The sequence below is a fragment of the Merops nubicus genome, unplaced genomic scaffold, assembly GCF_000691845.1.
Source record: "Merops nubicus isolate BGI_N331 unplaced genomic scaffold, ASM69184v1 scaffold19759, whole genome shotgun sequence".
NCBI lineage: Eukaryota > Metazoa > Chordata > Aves > Coraciiformes > Meropidae > Merops > Merops nubicus.
The window spans coordinates 47568-54790 of NW_008631898.1; positions in this window are offsets into that span (position 1 = coordinate 47568).

Here is a 7223-nt window from a genome sequence, read left to right on the forward strand (position 1 = left end):
GCTGATGTTATCCAAGGGATTTCTCTGATGACCTTTACAGTTCATCTTTGAAAATAAAGACACTAGCAACTTCAGTAATGTTACCATAAAGATATCCCAGTTCCTTGTTCTTCTTAATATATCCTTAAACTGTTCATTATGTTTAGTTTTCCTCTTGGAGAGCTGGGTGGAAATATAAACATCTGACAGCCACGCCACATATCCTGCGCTTCTGAAACCCCTGCTATCTCCTTGAAGTCCTGCAAACAGAAATCTGTGAATGCTGGAAGCTGCAGACACCTTTCTCCATGGGTGGGATGGTGGTGGGGCACTGTGTGACATGGGGACCACCATGACCCTTCCCCAGGGGAGGGTGGTGGCTGCAGAGCAGCCATACCTTGATCCCCCAGCAGAGATTTTTATTGTGCTTCGCTTTTTCTGCAACGAGATGGGGTCGAGGCTTGGAACTCCTTATTGAGAGGAGCAATATTGAGTTTCAAAATACAGAAAAGCAGACAAATTCCACTAGGAGAGCATATGTCATATACTGTCAAAACACAATGGATACTATACAACCTCTTTTCTGTACCCTGCTTATGTGCACCCTGTATAATCCATGCACGCAGATTTGGCACACAACTTGTACTGCTCAGCAAAACAGAGAGCAGCAACGTATGTGAGTGAGAGCCCATACAAAGGAGTCATTATTTTTGCAAGTAATTAAACTGCACTTCACCAGATAAATGAACGCAGCGTGTTTTGTGATGCATTATCCTTGGGGGGATTTTATTGTTCACTTGCTTGCTAATTTGCAGGACCCTGCATTTTACAATGATTCTCCCAGCCAGCATTGGAAAGGGGTGAAATTTTGCTGGAATTAGGATACAATCATTGAAAAGCAGACACAAAACCTTCTCCGTTGTTGCAGTTTTGGCAGGCTTTGGCTGCAAAGCAGCTTGATTCAGCTGCAGTGTAAATATTTTTCTCAAAAACTAATTACACTGGTGACATTTTTAATTTCTGTTTATCGCATGAGATTTCCCTTTTCAGCTGCTGCAGTTCTTCATGAAAAAAAAACCAAGAAAGATGCTTCCTATTTAAATTTTGCAACCCTTGGAGTATTCCTTTCTGTAGTTTGAAGCTTATGCACTGTGTCTTGCCTCTTGAAGGATGCATGTGCTGCATTTTGAGACCAAACTGAGGAGCTGTGATAGAGCACACGTATGTCAGCGAAGATGGAGAGCCAGATGCTGATAGCAGTGTTTATTCATGGGTTGTGTGTCATTCCTGAGGGTTCTTGTTTTATCTCTGAGATTAAAACTGCAGGGTAAAAACACAATAAACAACGTTACACCATCTGCGGTGCAAATGGAATAAGGCAGTGCATAAGGGCAGGAATATTTTAGAGGAGGAAAGTAAAATAAATAAGGATTTCTGCAGGAGCATTCTTTTTTGCCTGCTAGCAGCTTGGTTAACAGTTTGTTTTTTTTTTTTTTAAATACAAATTTTAAATACAATTTAAATAAATGATCTTTCCTTGCATTAAAAAGCTTTGGAAGCTAGACAGGTTGCATAGCCCTCTCTGAGTTTCAGCAGTTTGTGAGTCTAGCAGGAGCAAATTCCATAGCAAGGGGTCTTCCCTTGGAGCCTGTTGCTTCCCTGTGTTTGAGGTGGGCAGTGCTGGCTGCAGGCATTGGCAGAGCTGGGCGGTGCTGCTGGTGGGGAGGAGGCAGCACAGTCCACTGAACGCAGCAGCGGGCGCCCCTCAGTCACTTGGCCTTTGCCACAGGACAGCTGCAGTCTGCAGGAGCTGATGTTTTCAAACGCAGCTTGGTGTGGTAACATAATCTGCCTGCCTGCTCCATGTTCTTCAGTGCTCTCTGAAGCCAGGCAAGGAAAATGGCTCCAAGAAATAGCGAGCGTGCAGAATTCCAGAGAAGCTGGAGGTGCCTCCTTGTAAGACACACAGACACTGATTTTTATTTCTGACTGTATTTCTGCAGAACAGAGTTCTGTTTAATAACCCCAAAGTATCTTTTTTTTCTGTGAAGCCAATTGCTTGTTGTTTCTTCACAACGATTTATGCCCCTTAAAAAAGGGGATTAAGAGTAATGCCCATAAAAAGACTTTCATTTTTCTAATCCCTGAAAAGAAGTTTGAGTTGTAACAGTCTCTGAGTTGTTTAATATTAGTTTTGCTTTTGCTGCTTTCTTTGCTTGCTTATTGCTCTGAAGCACTTCTGCACAGCTCTGGGATTGCTCTTCCTTCAAATCTCCTGGCAACAACCAGGTGGCTCGGTGTGTGAAACTCGGTCAGTACAAGTCTGTATTTCCAAAATTAAACTGATTTAATTAACACACATGAGGAATAATTCACTGGTAGCAGAGGGTTTTATGAATGTTTTGCAATCCACGATTATCACTTGCTATTGTTCTGATTTTACATAAGTAATTGGTGAAGTCTGTGCTGTAATCTCCGTGGTGCCTCTCAAATTAGGAAGCTTGTACAGTAACTTTGCTTCTGTAATTGAATACACTTCTCTAAGCCAGAGCTGCAAGAGGATTTGCCTGATCCCCCATTTCTTTGCACCCCATTTTAGCAAGTTCTTTAAGCACGTGTTTAATTTCAGAAGGGTCTAGTTCATGTTCAGCAGAGAGTTTCAGCATGGGCTTAAAACCACACATTTCTTATAGTGCCACGCCGAATCGGGGTGAGAGGTAAAGATGGACATTTCTCACTGAATTTTGGTGTGAGGTTGTACCATCAAATTCAGTCTTTGTGGATGCAAAGAGCTGTCTGTGGTGCAGATGGTTTCCAAACTCACTGGTTTCCTGGGGCTGGAAACATTGCTGACTGCTGCGACTTCAGTGCCAGATAGTGGCAGCTGGATGTAAACAGGGTGCTTATACCCCTGAGAATGTACAGCCTGAAACACCCTTTCCTGTGTGCACCCTTGCTGCTTTTACGAGCTGGGAACTAAGTGAGTAAGGCTCTGAGTCTCCCCTTGGTCACTCAGATTCTCCCAGTATTTACTGGGAGCATGAGCATGACGCAGCTGGGGGCGTGCAGGTGGCCAGAAGGTTGTCACCACACTGGCAGGTGATGCTATGAATGTTTTTAATTTTATTTCTGGCTAAGCAGAAGCAGTGGCTGAAGATTTCATTGAAGTAGTACTGATGTTTCTCCCACTTGTTTTTCCATCCCAAAACAAGCAGCAAATCCCTTTGATTGCTACTGAGGGGGCTGGGCAGTAGGTTTAGGGTATGGCTTGCTGTGGTCTGACAGGCGAGAACAGTCTCTCTAAGGCTGACACAAGATGAACATTTAAAGGGGGATTCAAAGACATTAGCAGGGCAACTGAAGAGGACCTGGTGAGAGATGCATGTGTTAAGAGGATGCTGTTTAGCTACAAGAGAGTGGAAGGAGCAGTGATATAACAGGGTCTGGTTTTGTGGCTGTGGATTGCTGAAGTTTAAGATTGTTCTTTGAAACAATATTTTTTAATTGATTGATCACTGTGATTTGAAAGATGCTGAGATGGTTTGGGGTTCTTCTGGCCACAGCAGAGAAGCAGACTGGGCACAGAGAGACAGGGGAACCAGCTGTGAATGTGATGGAGCAGGAAGAGTTTGTGTCACTCTCTTTCCACCTACTCAGCCACTGTGCTCCGACTTTTATTGACTCCCTAGTGTATTCCCACATCCATATGAAGACTTATGTTTTCATTTATTGGCTCCCTCCTCTCCTTTGTTTTGTATATATCCACCTCTGAATACAGAAGAGAGAGAATTAGCTTTGTCCATGTAGTAGAGGCAGCTTTTCACTGTCTCTGATACCCTCTCAGAAACTGGAGGTCCCGGGAGGTGATGCTTATGTAGTCAGGCCTGTGAGGAGAAGAAAGAAGACATTTAGGAGATATTTGAGAAGATTTGGTAAGAGATAAGAAAATGATTCTCCCTCCTAGCAATCCTAATCTGGTGGTGATCCCAGCAATGATAGGTGCCATAATCCCTTGTGTGGTTGGTGAATATGATAGACGAGCTCTATTTCTAGACAAATTTAGAAAATGCAGATAAGTGATTTCCCAGAACTGCTCTGCTGGCTTTGAGCCTCAGGCATGGGTTATCTGGATACCCAGCTAGGATTCTCATATTTAGTCTCTGAAGCAGATTTGGTAGAAGTAGTGACATCCATGGTGGGAATTAAGTTTGGCCAGGTTATTGTAGAAGACAATTTAGTAAATCGCTGTGACAGAGGTAGCCAAAGCAATGGCTTCATTTTGGGTTGTGTTAGAGAGCCTGTAGCCATGCTCACTTGCAGCATGAGGAGATGTTCTGCAAAGACAAGTCTTCCATATCACTGGGCCTGATCTGGGATGTTGTTTCTAGCTGTAAAGAAAACATTGCTTGATGGAGGAGTCTCCACGAATGTGCTTTTGTGTTTATAATGCAACAGATGGCATCTGTTTCTGCTTGAGTGCATTTCATAGACTCGCCTTAAATTGCTTTTTAAATTACTGAGGAGACTCCAAGTTGACTTTGAGTTCTATGCTGGACCCACAACTCTACATCCTGAGCAGAGTATCTTCCTTGTTAGACAAGGCTATGAAAATAAAACAAATGGAAGAGAGCATTGAATAACAAAATTATTCTTACGGAATGCACGTCGTACTTTTTGGCAAATATAGTTGGTGACAGTTTGTAGCTGTGGTTTTTATTTTATTTTTTGAATATATAACTCAAATTTGGGCCTAAGAAATGCTTGGGTTTAGGGGTGCAGACCCTGCTTGGTAGGAAATACTGGAAGTGCTCTCTTAGGATACAAAACAGCTGTTGAAGGACCAAGCCAGCTTTTTTCCCTTGTATGATTTCCTATTGTAGAGTGTGTTGTTCAATGGACTGAGAAGATAGCCTTAAGTATTTTGAATCCAGTTGTTGAATATTTTGTCTTGTATTGAAGGGTAGGTTTTGCAATCCTGAAATCAGTTCTGTGTTTGACCCCACTGCACTTCATGTTTGTGGAAAGTGCTGTAAGAGGTTAGCCATCATTTCTACATCAGATGAACTTTAACCCTTTCCTTCAACCTGAAAAGTATTCAAATTCACAAGTGATCTACAAGATTTTCTTATATAAGACATTTTTTTTTCTCCTTTCCTGGGGCATGGAAACGCCTGAATGCTCTGTTTGTTAAATAGCTCTCAAACTTATGAGTGATTGATTTGTGCTAACCCATTCTAGCACATACTAGCTGCACATATTTTCTGAGTCTTACATAAAATACATATTAATGATTACAAAAATGAGGAGCAAGAAAATGTTTGTGTGCACTAGTTTGTGTGTTTAGCACTAAAGATCGTGGGTGCAAAGCTGATTGTACGTGTACAAAGCCTCTATTGGCCCAACACTTCTGCAAGCAGCATTGAAGTTCTGTTTTGACACATTTCTAAGATATCATGGGTTTAGATGCTGGTGACTGTGTTAAGTCTGGGTGGATGCAGATTTTCACAACAAGGGTTTGTTGGTTTGATTTAAATGGCCTATGCTATGAACGTGTTGTGCAGTCACTGCTGAGTCCATCCTGTCCCAGCAGACACCATGCCTTGTTTATGCCAGGTCACTGTCTGCCTGATCTACTATTTTCAGTATTATGTTCTAATAATGGTAATAATAAGAATGTAAGATTAAAATACAGTTTAGTTTCTATTTGCATGACAGATAAAAGCATCTGGATTCTAGCATTTCCTAGCTTTTTGCTGCAGTGGTGATTCTAGGGGGTTTGTTTAATTAAAAAAAAAAGTGTGTGTTTTTTTTCTTTATCATATGAATCTAGGAGCTGGTGCTTTCAGAATAAACTCCCAGCTGTTGTCAGGCTTGCAGTAAGATCAGAAAAGCTGGCAACACTACTGAGGTTGGTTCTTTCCAGCCAAAGTCCAGCTCAAAAATCTGGAGGGGATATCCCCAGGAAATAACACCTTGAGTTCCCACACGGCCTTCCTTGCCCATTTATAAAACTGTGGGATAAACCTTCCTAACACAAGGTTTTGCTTAAGCCACTGAGGCTTTTTTGTTCATCTTCTGATATCTTTCCCCCTCCACTTCTTCTCCCTTGCATTTAAAACCTGTTATCTCTGTACCAGAAAACACCTACCAGGAGCACTGGCACCACCAATTTTCAACCCCCTGTTTCTGAGCACAGTTTCTGCAGCTTTTGAAGGCAGGCAGAGCTTTTTGTTCTTTTTTTTTTGTTGTTGTTCTCCCTTTCTCACTTATCTTCCCTCTTAAAAATGCCTCACCCATATCTGCAGGAAGCTGGGAGCTGTGACATGTCACTGCAAGCTTTCCTCTCCCTTTCTGCTGCTCGCTTGCCTGTGGCCATCCTCTCTGCTCCCCCACGAGATGAGAGGAGATTCAGCACACAAGTAGGGGTCCTCCTTTGCCAGGGGTGTGTCTACTTGGGTGATTCTGGGAGCTGTCAAAAATACTACCTATGGTCTTATCTTAGGTGCCAAAAGGGCAGGAGGTGATGCTGATGTTTAACAGTCTAATCAGGTCCCAGATCGAGCAGGATATGGCCTAAGTATTTTGGAGGCTTGTTTGCTTCTTCTCTCACCCTGCTTGGGGTTGGCATCCTTCTAGCCACCTTTTTGCAGATGAAAGGCTGGCTGCTAAGTCTTTTTTCTTGAAGCCAACAATTTCCCTTCTGGGTTTACCTCCATGGGACTGAAGATTACAACAGAAGAAGCAAGGGCCAGAGCTGGAGGACTTTCTCCAGGCTTTTTCAATGGGACGTGGCATGGTTGTACCAAGGGTCAAGGGAGTGAACACTGTCAACCTTGTTGAGCAGTTCTTGCTTTTTTTAACCAAGCAAGATTCTTCATTCTGCAACAGTTGAGCTTGGAGACAATGCCAAAGAAATTTGCAATTTGTTGGTATCTCTTCTGTATTTCAGTGGGAAGCTGTTGAACAAGGAGGATGAGAAGGAACTGACCCAGGATGGTTAAACCTCCTAAAAGGACAGATTTCCTTGTTGCTGAACAAGTTAACACTTGCCAATACCCATTTGAAGGATGTCACTGACTACTTAAAGTGAGAGCTTGGAGTTGTTTGTAGTTGGTTAGATATGAGAAACATTTTGGTTTTTCAAAGCGTTTAAAGCTTTTTATAGAGCGTCACACAGGTCAGTAGCTTGAACAGGGAAAGAAATGGCTCCTTCTAAGCAGAGGCCATCCAGAGGGACCTGGACA